The sequence below is a fragment of the Anguilla anguilla genome, chromosome 11 (genome assembly GCF_013347855.1).
Source record: "Anguilla anguilla isolate fAngAng1 chromosome 11, fAngAng1.pri, whole genome shotgun sequence".
NCBI lineage: Eukaryota > Metazoa > Chordata > Actinopteri > Anguilliformes > Anguillidae > Anguilla > Anguilla anguilla.
In genome coordinates, this window is record NC_049211.1 from 31,679,424 (window position 1) to 31,693,272 (window position 13,849).

Genomic DNA, 13,849 nt, shown 5'->3' on the forward strand with positions numbered 1-13,849 from the left:
TAGATAATGGTGGTGGAGGCCTGACATTTGGAATTTGCATTTTTAGAAGCAGTTCCAGTGGAGATTACTGTTGGCTGGATTTAACAATTTTTTGTCTACTATCACCTCTTTGTCAGATGTGGGAGTAAACTTCCATTTTTGTAAAGGTACTTGACAGCTGAGCTGAGCAAATTTATGTTTGGTCTTGAGGCTAAAACCATGAATCTTTTGATAATATCATGCTTGGCCCTGCTTATATCCAGCTTATACATAAGCCAGGCTTTATTTGACTCCACTTACACACCTCACCCAATCAGCACAACCATCCTCCCCTGATCATTGAGTAAGCATGGGCCAGGAGAAGCAAGGCTGTCCCTCTCCCTCATTCAATGACACATAATGTGGACCTGTCTACAACTTTTGGGTGCTTAACATTAGCCAGTTTACAGCCGTTGTGGTGGACATGATGTTGGTATCTGGAGAATTTGAACCTAGCATTTGGGGCTGATGTATATTAGTGTTCGGTGTGGACAGGGTCTGATATTCTTGGTCTTACAGCTCATATGACATTTTAACAATTTTTCTCACTGGCTTTTTGGAATATATTGTCTTGTGGTCTTAAATCTTAATTTTTACCTGGTTGTTAGTTGTACATTGGTTGATCCAATAGTGTTTGCCCATGCATAACGGAACATAAGGGAATAGGATGCAAGGGAAAAACTTAGATGTCTAAGGGTTGTCCCTTACAACATGTTAGGAAAACACTTAAGTTGATTATAGGTCTATGGAACGTATTTGTTCATACACAGTTGCAAGGATAAACTTGAAAGGAGCCAGTTGAAAATAAAACAGTTTGAAGTAATATTTTTGAGCATTTCTTCATATCATCATGAATATTGTTGTTGCAAAAAATATTTGAAATATTGTGATATTATTTTTTAATCCATGTTACTCATCCCTAATTTGTGGGAGATTTCTGACCTATTGCTGGCATCAGGGTGCTAATTCCAAAATATGGGAAACACCTGGAGCTACTGGGAAAGGTGGGATGTATGCTATATTATATTATAAATTTCATCACATTTAAAAGTGTGAGTCTCTGGCACCTGCAGTCTACACTAACTGGTGTGCGAACAGCTTTCCCCCACTAATACATGTTGCATAGAAGTTATATTTATGCTTTAATTTAGCACCCTGAGCTTTTGAATTCTATGAAATAAAGCAACATAATCACTATTAACTTCACTATTGAATTCACTCAAGAATGTGCAATTGGAATTTTATTTCCAGAATTGATCCTAGAAGAGAATGTCATTATAACTACTGAGGAGAAGAGGATACAGCTGGAGAAACTACAGGAACAGGAAACCAGCCCTTCTCAGCAGGGTTCTAGCCTGAGCAAATAACGACAAGAATAAATGCCTACCACAGTGTTTGAGACGACAAAAGAATCCTAAAGATAATCCCACATTTGTCGAGGAAAAATGGGGTCAAATTGTTAATAAGGGTTCCCTTGATTTAGTGCTGTCAATCATTGAGCATGTCTTGGTGAAGCTAAATCGCTAGAGGATGAAAAAAATGGAAGGAAGAGGTGTTTAAACCAGAACATGGCCCAAACTTCACATAGACTGATGAAACCATTAAAGAACCGCAGAAAACTACAAGGGACACTTACAGCTGATGAAATGGAACACTTTCAAGTGGAACGTGATGGACCACCAGCATGACAGGGTTTCCAGATGCGAGGGACAGGATAACAAAAGAAAGGCCAGTCGGCCCAGACAAAGCACTCAGTTAGGATAGGTCTGAGAGTGAGTTTCTCGTGGACAACAATTCTGTATTTTGTGGTATACACACCTAAATATTTTGTCTGTACTAGAGCCAGACCGATATATCGGTATCGGCCATTATTTGACCTTTTTGACGACATCGGGATCGGCAGTTATGCCGCCGATGTGCCCCGATTTTTAAATAAGTATAATAAACAAAAAAACAATGATTATTTATCTGTACTTGCCTGTTCGAACGTTGTAATTGCTATTTACTAGAATTATCCAGTAGAGGGAGCTCTAATACAAGTGTGAACTGCAGCAGCTGACGCGCTACTTCTCTAATAAGACGTTTGTCACTCGTGCCTCATCCAGTTCTCCACTGCAAGACTTGTCTGCACAGATTCGATTGCGGCAATAAAGGTATGTATATTTAGTGAAAGTTTTTGATTAAATGCGTTTATACGACCACTATGTTTACCAATCCTCATTATCAAGCGAGCGAGCTAGCTAACATATTTGCTTCACTTTAGCAAGCTAGCTGGCTAGCAAGCCTTTATGAAGTGGCAGTGAGCACATAAGCAGCGTAGGATCTACATTTCCAGAGGACATCGCTGTATTCTCAAATAAATAACCAGCCAAAATAAAATGGTGATTGAATGTATCACACATTTGTCTTTTTATGTGAGATAATGATATTAGCTACTATATGATGCTGTGTAAATAGCCAACGCGTGATTGCAAGCGAGTGTCATCTAGTCACGCGTCATCATAGCAAGCTAACCAGACAGTAAAAACGCAGATAAAACACTTCTAACATGGATAATTTTAAGCCATGTTATCTAGCTTTGTCGTGATAACATGAGAGAAGGATTGCTGTTGGAGAAGTGAATCAACCAACAGTTAGCGCGGGTAACCTGCATGAAAGCGCATTGTAGTTTTTTTCACGTAGGCTATTTCATCCAGTCAATTTAATTTCATCTAACGTTACACTTGATTCACTCTTTAGCTCCGCTAGATAATGTCTTACTCTTTGAGATCATGTAGTAGAAATAAAATAAGAAAATATAATTAATTTAACTTACTGAGAATATATAATAAGAAATAATGAGGCTGTGTCAATAGCTAATGCGTTATTGCGAGCGAGTGTGTCATCTACTCACGCGTCAGAGCGCATTGTAGTTATTTTCACCGCCTAATTCTTATGGACAGGGAAGCTTGCTAGATAGTCTTACTCTTTGAGATCATGTAGTAGGAATAAAATAAGAAAATATAATTAATGTACTGAGAATAGATACTAAGAAATAATAATAACAAATTAATAACAACAACAACAATAATAATATTCATAAAAATACATGCTTGAAACTGGAAAACTGATTTTTTTTAAATTAATTTTTTATAGATGGCTGGAAAAGAAAGGAGTAAAAGCAAGGTGTGGAGTTATTTTGATAACTTAAAGATGGTGTTAATATATATATATATTTAATTTAATATCATCTTTTACTTTTTCTATCTAAAAAGTTATTTGTGTGTTTATTTTTATTTTTATTTGTTTGCTTATAAGTTAAATATTCTCAAATATAGAAACTTTAATAAAATATAAGTTTTTTTAATTGATTTGAAAATGTTGCACTTTTTGACAAAATATCTGTCAAAACATCGGTAATCGGTGGGCTAGGACTCTCCAAAATCGGGATCGGCATCGGACCCAAAAATCTGGCATCGGTCGGGCTCTAGTCTGTACACTACAGTACGCTTTCTTTTGTCGCATGAGACTCAGGCGACATTTTTACAAATGTTACCATTTATAGTCACTCCTAGGGAAATTTTACCTTCATCAAGCCCACAGTAAATTAAAAATCCCAGTAAATTAATGAGTATTTTCCAAGCCCTAAGTGACAAGTATAGCCCATGGAGTAATACCCCACATTATGTATGATAAGATAACAATAAAATAATATTCCACCTTCAAAACACATGTTGGCGATGTGGTATGCTAGCTTCATGGTAAACTAGTAACCTGAAATAGGGGTCTATTTATAAAAAAGGCAGGTGAAACCAAATAGTATAAAAATACCCTTTAATAAAATCTGGGAATGTGTACTTTAATCACATGTGAATTGTTTGATTACAAATCTAAAATTCTGGAGTACAGAGCCAAATCAAGAAAAAAAGATGTCCCAAACATTTTGGAGTATATATGTGACTGTACATAAATATGTCACCCCAAAGCAGCTAAATAAGATTGGGATCTCCCCAAAGCAGCTTCCATACTTCTCTGTCACTCTGCTGCCATCCAGTGGACTAAACATTAATGTCAACTGTAACCCGCCAACACAAACTCTTTAAATCCTTAAATCATTACTGTGGTTCTGGCATGATTTTTTTTTTTAAAAAGGACATACAGGCTGCTGTTGGCACTAAGATCTGTAGGTGTCTGGAAACTTTTTGAATAATAACAAATATGGGGCTTATTAATGAATAGGCAAGTTACATTGGTGTACTGTAAAACTGGCTGTAAGATAGTGTGGATATCCTACAATGGATCATGCACTTATATGAGTAATTCTGAATATAATGATGTTTAAGCAATAAGAAGCAGGCTTACAAGTAGATATGACTGGACTTTATTTTCTTAAATTATATGTAGTTGTAAAAATATTTAATTTACAACATAGAATCATCTCATATATGTATCCATAAGCATACATGCATAACTGGTGAATACTTTTCAATATGCCAAAATACACTTCTCACCTTAAAACGTACATTCATATCTAATCTTCTATATCCTCATTATCTCCCAGCTTCAATATGATTGGTCCAGCCCCAGTGGGAGACTTACTTTTGTAATAAAGAATCAGTATATGATCATTTAATGTATTTATAAATGAAAGGATCACATACTGCATATGATCCTTTCAACTGTGTATGATACTTTAGAAACACATCTCTCTCTCTCTCTCTGTCTGTCTCTCTCGAGTATATAATGGTTTTATGGAATACAGCTTTTGTCAGGCAGGTTGTCTTGTAAGTCAAAACGATTTTATTGAAGATAATGGGAGCAGCGGTTTCTTCCACCAACTACAGAGCATTTAAGGGGGTGCTGTGACGGGGGCTCTTAAAAGGGGGCTTTGAAACCTGGCAAGAGCCAGATTTCTTATCTGTACTTGAGGGCTATAATTACAATGCCACATACTTTTGTTTTAGTATTTTAGTATTTTTTATTTTCTACTGTACTGAGAACCTTCTCTGGTAAAAAAAATAAACCGCACACTTTAGCAGAAGTCGGTCCTCAGTTGCATCTTTGTTTTCAGCCTTGAAAACACATTAGGTGCACTACCTGTCTTGATTTTATGAAGGCTACCCTGTAAAAAACGCTGGAGGCATCTTTTCTGCAGTTGCTAGGCAACCACACTCCGCTACTATCAATCACGTGGCTGACATTGGTAACATTGTTAATGGAATTACCAAACTAATTTCACTGGAAAGTTGGATTTGTTTTTTTTTTGTTTTTGTTTTTTTTTTCATTTTTAAAACAATGGATAAGCAGAGAGCACTTGCTTTTGTTCTTTTGTAGAGTGAGCGACAAAAGTTGAAAAACAACTTTCGTGAAATAATATGTCTGTGAAACAGGAACAACCAATTTCTCCTCAGTCTTCTTTACAATGGATCCTAATGGCAAAACCAAGGCCCCCCTCTATTTTCATGTGATTGGACAGCAGAGAAAAGAATGACAGTGACGTAGGGAGTATTTTGCTCAGAGCGCATCAAAATAGGATAATTTTCAGCTCCATGCTAACCTAAAAATAGCGTGGCACCTGGGGCGGATCAACACAAGGCGCCTGGTGCCCAAAAGCTGCAAGGAAAAAGCTTCAGATCCATTGAGAATAATTCCAAAAATCTTGCGCAGTTGTTAAAGTGCGTCCAGTGTGATCGCAGCCTTACAACATCACTGCCCGGCCAGACCTCTCACAGACTGTTTAAATGCTGGATTGATTTGGGTACTCACAGATAAAAGTGGTGTGTGAGCTCATGACCCTTCATTAAGAATTTCTGCAATTTTTTAAAATGTGAATTTCTGCCATGTTTTAAAATGTGGTCCCTTAAATGCTGTTTTTGGTGTGTTCATACTATACTTCAATTATGGAACACAGATAGAGAAAAAGAGAAATTAATTGCTGAAATTAAATGATTGTCTGTACAGTTAAGCAAAGTAGTATGAACTATTATTTGAAATACAATCTTGCTCTGACATAGAGTAAGTTTAACTCCTTCAGTCTGTTTAAAATGATTATTATTAGATGCCAGTGACTAATTTTAAATGGCCATAGGGGGTTATAAGGTGATTTTTCACTCTGGAATTTGAACAATTTTTTATTTTACTTTTAGTGTATGTTTTTCAGTAGTCCAGGCAGTTTTTGTGTGCAGTGAAGGATATTTTAACCATTGAAATCACTCAATAATTAGTATGGCCACATAGTGTCAGTTTCCCATGTATTGTTTGTAATTAAGAGGATGAGCTGGATTAAATCCTACCTCTCTGGACATTCCTTCAAATTGAATGGATGTTGTGTAGAATCTAACACTAGTCTTCCAGCATGGTCTCCCAGTCTTCTGCTCATGGCTCATGGTCATGCCATAGTGAATACTGCTGACACTCAGCCTTCTCTCGTTCACTCCCTCTGACACTTTGTCCATTTTTAGTGTCACACGTCACCTCAAACTGAATGCCTAGGAACCTCTTGAAGCTCCATCTGGCTAAGACGGATATGCTTTTTATCCCTGCTGCTTTAGTTGTATAAGGGCTGCCCTCCATGTGTCCTCACCTACATAGCAACGCACAGCCGAGACTCTCACCTCCGGTGACCTCCAAGTGAAGCTGGTCATTAAGCTTCTCCAACCTGCAGTAACCTTGCACCGCTTGTTTTGTCTGTTGATGGTCTGAAGATAGGGCAGTCATTAGCAGGAATGACCCACTTGAAGGCTTTGTGTGTGAACGATGAACCATGTCCATAGTAGTATAACTCATCGTTGAAAATACATTTTTATTAAAAGACCTGCTAACAAGCTAATGCTATTGCTCAGCACACAGACAATGCCGTTATTGATTGAAAACCAGAAAATTGAGGATACTGTTTATAAGGCACTCCACTGCAGATTAATTAGTTAAAGGGAGAGACAATGCTTGATTTTCCTTGGAGCTTTCAGAACTAATTAATTAACGAAATGTTGCCTGGTCTAAAGCCAGGGAATCAAATTCCTCTTCTCTCTGGACTGTATTTCACCATCCCTGTAATAAATCAGGCTTGTGTATAAGGAAGTCAAAATCTAATTTTTAATTTATTTTTTGTGATCAATTTTTTTTTTCAGTAGACAAATCATAACATAAACAGCACACAACCATAATTCAGATACCAACAGAGTTATACTAGAATAAAAAGAAAATCTGACATTAATAATTGAAGAATAAAAGCACAAATGCAATAACATCTTGGACATCCTGGAGATTTACCCTATACAATGTATTTAGTTCACAAGACATTTTGTCTCAAGCTTGAATGGTAGAAGGACATGATTTATTAATACAAGCTACTGAACGTTCTATCAAAACAAGAGAGAGCCACACATCTCCCTTTAATGGATCTGGGGATGCCTTTCGTGACAACAAAATAGTTTCTAGTGGCTATTAAAGCAGCCGAGCAGAGTTAAAGCATACATTACATTTAAAACATTTTTAGAGGAAGAGAGGGGATGTCATTGAGGAGAAATAAATTGGGCAGGAATGCAATATTGGTGTGTAGTGATTCTGCAAGAATATATGGAAAAACTGACAATCAAATTTCCTTTGTGGCATGGCCCCTTAACTCCTTGTGAGTGATCATGATTGACTACAGCTGATGACTTCTCTGAGGCAATTTAAAAAGGGCTCGTTAGTCACAACCAGCCTGCACTACAATGGGAAGGTCAAAAGAGCTCAGCATGGATCTGAAAAAGCATATCATTGACTTGAACAAGTCAGGAAAGTCACTCGGAGCCATTGCAAAGCTGTTACAGGTACCAAGATCTACTGTGCAAACCATTATTTCTAAGTTTAAAGTGCATGGAGTGGTTGTGTCACTGCCACGAACAGGAAGAAAACGCAAGCTCTCCCCTGCTGCTGAGAGAAAATTGGTCAGGCTGGTCGAGATGCAACCAAGAATCACCAAGAAGCAGATCTGCAATGAATTGCATGCTGATGGAATACAGATATCAAAGTCCACAGTCAAACGTGTTTTACATCGCCATGGTCTGAGAGGCTGCTGTGCAAGAAGGAAGCCCTTGCTCCAGAACCGGCACCTTAAGGCTCGACTCAAGTTTACAAATGACCACATGGACAAAAATACAACCTTCTGGGGGAAGGTCCTGTGGTCAGATGAGACAAAAATTGAGTTATTTGGCCACAATGACCAGAGATATGTTTGGAGGGAACAAGGTGAGGCCTTCAACCCCAAGAACACCATCCCTACCGTCAAGCACAGGGGTGGTAGTATTATGCTCTGGGGATGTTTTGCTGCCAGTGGAACTGGTGCATTACAAAAAATAGACGGAATCATGAAAAAGGAGGATTACCTCAAAATCCTTGAGGACAACCTGAAACCATCTGCTAGAAAGTTGGGTCTTGGACGCAGCTGGGTCTTCCAACAAGACAATGACCCCAAACACACCTCAAAAGTGGTGAAGGAATGGCTAAACCAGGCTAGAATTAAGGTTTTAGAATGGCCTTCACAGAGTCCCGACCTCAACCCCATCGAGAACATGTGGACACTGCTGAAGAGACAAGTCCGTATCAGGAAGCCAACAAATTTAGTCGAACTGTACCAATTTTGTCAAGAGGAGTGGTCCAAGATTCAACCACAAGCTTGCCAGAAACTTGTGGATGGCTACCAAAAGCATCTACTTGAGGTTAAGATGGCTAAAGGTCATGCGACCAATTATTAGAAGCGCTGTATGTTTAGTTCTGAACCTGTTTGTATATTTTTGTTTTCAGAGAACTCACAATAAATATAGGCTATTACAAAACCAAATTTCATGAATGTTTTTTTTGTGACAAACAAGTTTAAGCTCCAATCATTCCATCACAGAAAAATAAGACTTGTAGAAATAATTGGAACCTCAAAACTGCCATGAAGTAAATTTGCTTTGCAGGTGTATGGAAACTTTCGACCTCAACTGTACCTCTCATGAAAACACCAGAGTGTTCAGGGTTTAAATAAAATAATTTATAAAACCAGTTATACTGTTTGAAGTCGGGGACAGAAAGACCACCAAGTTCTTTAGGGGGCTGTAATGTTGAAAGTTGCAGCATCTCTTATAATTCCATGAAAAGTGTATCAAGTTCAAAAAATCTATTGGAGAGGAACGGGAAGGAAGCGAAAACAAATGAAGCCTTCCTAATATATTCATTTTCACGATCGAAACTTGAGCCTGAAGTGGAAGGTTAAGAGATAAAATCATAGGTATTTGCTTTTTTGACGTGACATCGTATTGTAATTTTCTTTCAACGTAACGTCTATGTCAAGTTGATACCTGGATGCAGAGTGAAGGTTTCCTTATGCCATTTGACAGGGATTGTGGGTGGGATGGGGGTAGTGCACTTCAATGTGTTTAAAGGAACTAAAACAGATTTTTCCAAGTTTATTTTATGTCTGATAGTGTTTCAAGTTCCCAGAATATTTTTTTATTATTCAGTTAAGGGATTCCTGTGTTTTGGAGAAGTATAGCAGAATGTCATAGGTAAAAAGACTGATTTTATTTACAGAATATTTAACTGTAACTGGGGATATTTGAGAATCTTGCCTAATTATTTGAGCCAGGGGTTCTACTGAGCAGGTTAAATTGAGCAGCCCTGTCTCAACCCACGGCATAAGTGGAAAGGTTTGGAGAGAATACAATTTGTTTTAACAATGGCTACAGTGGATATATAAAGAACCTTGATTTTAATGAAACAAAAACTGATACCAAAAATGTCTATTACTACCCACAAGCAGTCCCAGTCTAATCTATCGAAAGCTTTGAAACAATTCAGAGAAAATTGTGCAGCAGTATGATCCGTTGTTTCAGATCCTTTGATTACGTGAATGAGGCATCTGACTTTGTTAGAAGCTGACCTTCCCTTTATGAACCCTGTCTCATCCAAATGAATACGTTTTTTCATTCAAGGTTCAAGGAAACACGCTAGGACTTTAGCATATAATTTCAGCTCAGTTGATATGGGCGATAGATGTCCGTACCTACTACAGTCAAGTGTATTTTTTTTGTTTCCTCAGCAGTACAGAAATTAAGGGTGTGTTCTGCTCTCTATGGAAAATCACAATTTCAACTGTGTATGAAGGAGTTCAATATGAGAGGTCCTACTGCCCCATATCTCCAGTAGGACTGGGGAAAACCCATTCAGGCCAGGTGGTTTACTCTTATTCACTGAATGTAGAGCTACATTAAGTTATTTAAGAGTAGCTGGACTATCAATGAGTTTAGACTCCCCAGCAGCTAACTTGGGCAGGTCTAACTTGTTGAGAAAATGTCTAACTTCTGTGGGCGGGGGTGCAGATAAAAAAAAAAAAAAAATTATTCATAAAAGTATTGTTAATGAAATCTGAATTTTATCTCAACTCATTTCTGATAACATAATTAACTCTGCTAAATTTAGGAAAACCATTACATCTCTTAACCCTATTGTTTCTGTGATACTCACATAGCAAGTAATTCATAATTCCCAGCTGATAACTGATAAACAATGCGTTGATGATTTTTTCACTGTACACTTGTTTCTGCTGGGTATTGATTTGACCACATATACCATGGTCCTAGACCTAGTGTTTCAATGCCCATTTTTGCTTGTGATGGGACCTCAGATTCTGGTTTTGCTTTTGAGTGTATTTCAATGACTGAAGTACTTAAAACTTTGAAGGGTATAGATCCAAAAAAAGATTTCTTGATCCAAACCCAAATGATTTTGGCAGCTAAATCCCATTTGAAAGCTGGCAGTATTTGCAAAGGTCATGAAGTCATTGGTTAATGCCCAGCTAAAATATTTCTTGCAGGCTAATTTCATACTGAGCCCAGCAAAATCAGATTTTAGATAAGGCAACAGCATTATAATTGGTCCCTCATGGGTGTTAAATGACATTGTACTGGTTTGAAAATCATTGTGATAGGTGTTCATGCAGATGCTCAAAAATAATCCTCTAAGTTAATTCCCCAGGGTGTACCACAAGGGTCTAGTCAAGGTCCAGTGCTGTTCACTGTTTACATAACATTAATTGTTGTGAAGAACTCAAACTTTTTAATGCAGATGACACAATTCTGTACTTCTGTGCTGTTTCCCTGAATAGAGCTGTTCAAGATTTCCAAGAGTAGTTTAACTCTATACAGGCATATTGACAATCTTGTTAAAAAGCTTATGGTTAAGTTTAGGTTTTTTTATTTGTGGTCATATTCTTTACATCGATGCATGTGCTTCTATACTGCAGGCTATTGACATAGTGTATTATGGTGCCTTACATTTCACTACAAATATAAATCTCTTACACATCAATGTCATTTGTATGAAAGAGTACGCCTGCAATCTTTAGTTTTCCATAGATTGTTTCATCGGTACACTTTTATTTACCAAGCAATTATAGGGCAACTCCCTTACTATTTAACTTGCCTTTTTAGCTGGAAGACAAACTCTTATGGTTTGCATTCACAAAGCTTGCCTTTTTGTAAGGTACCACAGAATTTGGAAAGATGGCTTTTAGTTCTTATGCCCCATTGTCCTGGAAACAGCTCCAGAACAATATTAAACTGGACTACTTTATGCCTCTAAATGATTTTAAGAGCTTATTTGAGACCTTGTTTTGTGTGTAAACGGGCTCTCATGAAAAAGAGATGGAAATCTCAATGGTATTCACTTGGTAAAATAAAGGAGAAATAAAAAATACCAAATGTACTTCCTGCCCCTGCTGATTAATCGATGGTACTTCACAGGAGTTAACCCTCCACCCAGCCTTGAAAACAAAAACAAAAACAAAAACAAAAACCCAGAAATGTAAGCCATTTTTGCAGGCGCAAAAACAAAAACAGAAACAAAACCAGCATTACTGTTCCTCAGCAAAAATGTGATGTGAAAATATAGGTAACAATTAATAATGTTTTTTTTTTTTTTTTTCATTCCATGCAATTTAACAAATACTTAACCTATTTCCACTGGCCCAGCTGCCAAAACAAATAACCTTTTTTAAGAGATTACAGACTGTCTGTATTCAAAGGTGTCAAAACACCAATCTTTTTACAAAGATGTTTTCGCAGCATTTAGCTTGCATTTAAAAATACTGGGCGTGCTTTCATGTAATTTACTAATATAGGGTTTCAGCTAGTTTGCAAGTTACAAAATAGTTTGCATCAACAAAGGGTTCATTATAGCAGTATAATCTATATGCTATTTCATTAAAAGGGCACAATATTTATCAGTATGCTGTTGTTGGCTAAATGCTACTACACAACCCAATGGCGAAAATTGTTCAACAGGAGTAGTGCAACTTCAGCAAATGGAAATGGATGGATAATCAAGATTTCACATTGGTTATTGATAAGCAAGCATTGATACAGAATTGATCAAGTTGTAGTGTAGTTTCCAAGATGGTGAAAACACCCTTTTCTCTTTGACCATAAAACTTATAAAACTTATTTAGGCTAGGCAACATCATGTTTCCCTGTGTGATGGTGCACAATTGTGGTGGCAGCAGGCATTTTTCATTTCCCAAGTTGAACTTCTAGATTTCTTGAGGGTTTTATTTGGCACGATTGACTTCCTGGCTTGTTGGACACGATGGATTGGTATCATTCAAATGGGTCTGCGAGGCGGAATTGACTCAGCAGTTCTGCAGAATGTTACCTGGCATCAGCTGTTTTTATTTTTTTTTTTTTTGAGTAGCTGCTGCTACATGCTCATACCAGTGATTGATTTCATTTCGGTCAGCAATTGTCCAAAGAGAGAGCAAACTTTGTTTCCAAGGTCTAGATTTATTGCAGACTACACAAAACCAGCAGACAATTCAGGACTAGTTTTTGAGAACCCTGGTGTAAAGGTTTAATGTAAGTCATTTGACTCTCTGATTGACAACATAGTTGATTGTGCTAAACCTATGTTTCATTTTAACACAAACACCGTAACTCAGTGTTGAATCAACTCTTAGAGTACACATGGTCTCTGCTGGACTCGTATCTGTATGTACTCTGGCAGCTTTGAATTAACACTGGACATTTTGCTGTCTACTGTTGCACTGTTATTGCCAATAAAGGTACCCCTCTTTTAAATCGTTAACCCTGCACTTGTATTTTGGTTTGCTTGTAATTTTGGATGAGTGTCTGCTAAAACAATGTAAGTATTGTGTTTATGCCTAAGGAATCATGAAAACACTTATAAAACAAGCCCCCTTTATAAAAAGGTTCCTAAAACCTCTCTTTTAAAAAACTACTATAATAAAATATATAAAATTAAATATTAGCCATTTTGAATTTGTATAAAATTGAATATAAATGCCATATTGTGCAAAAATGGCATTGCTCCATATTTCCATATTTTTAAAATTTTAAATTGAAACTTAGAGTATGTGCCTTCACAATCATTTCTAACCAAAGATAAGTGAAATATTTTTTTCAGTAGTATATAGTCGGATAAAAAAGTGAGCCTTAAAGTAGTAAATCAGAAGAAAATATTTAGTGGTAAATGTAATTATCTTCTCGTGTCCTTGTTGAAATATTTTAACAAAGGACATTACAATCTTTGTATATTAAAATACAAATTTTATTTTATCATATTTTGTAATTGATGCAACCACACTTTAATAAGACTTTTACTTAAATAAAATAAATAAAACAGGAAAAAAATAAACCTTCTCAATTATGGCAATAAAGTTGTTCTGCCTAAAGTCACCACAAGGAGGGGGCCTTTTCAACCCTCTTAAGCAGGTCTCAGTATAACTATAATCTTCAAATCTCTTTAATGCGGGATGTCTTATAAAATTGCTGAGTGTCCCTGTTATGGCAGCTTAGATAGTCTTTTGCTTCTCCTG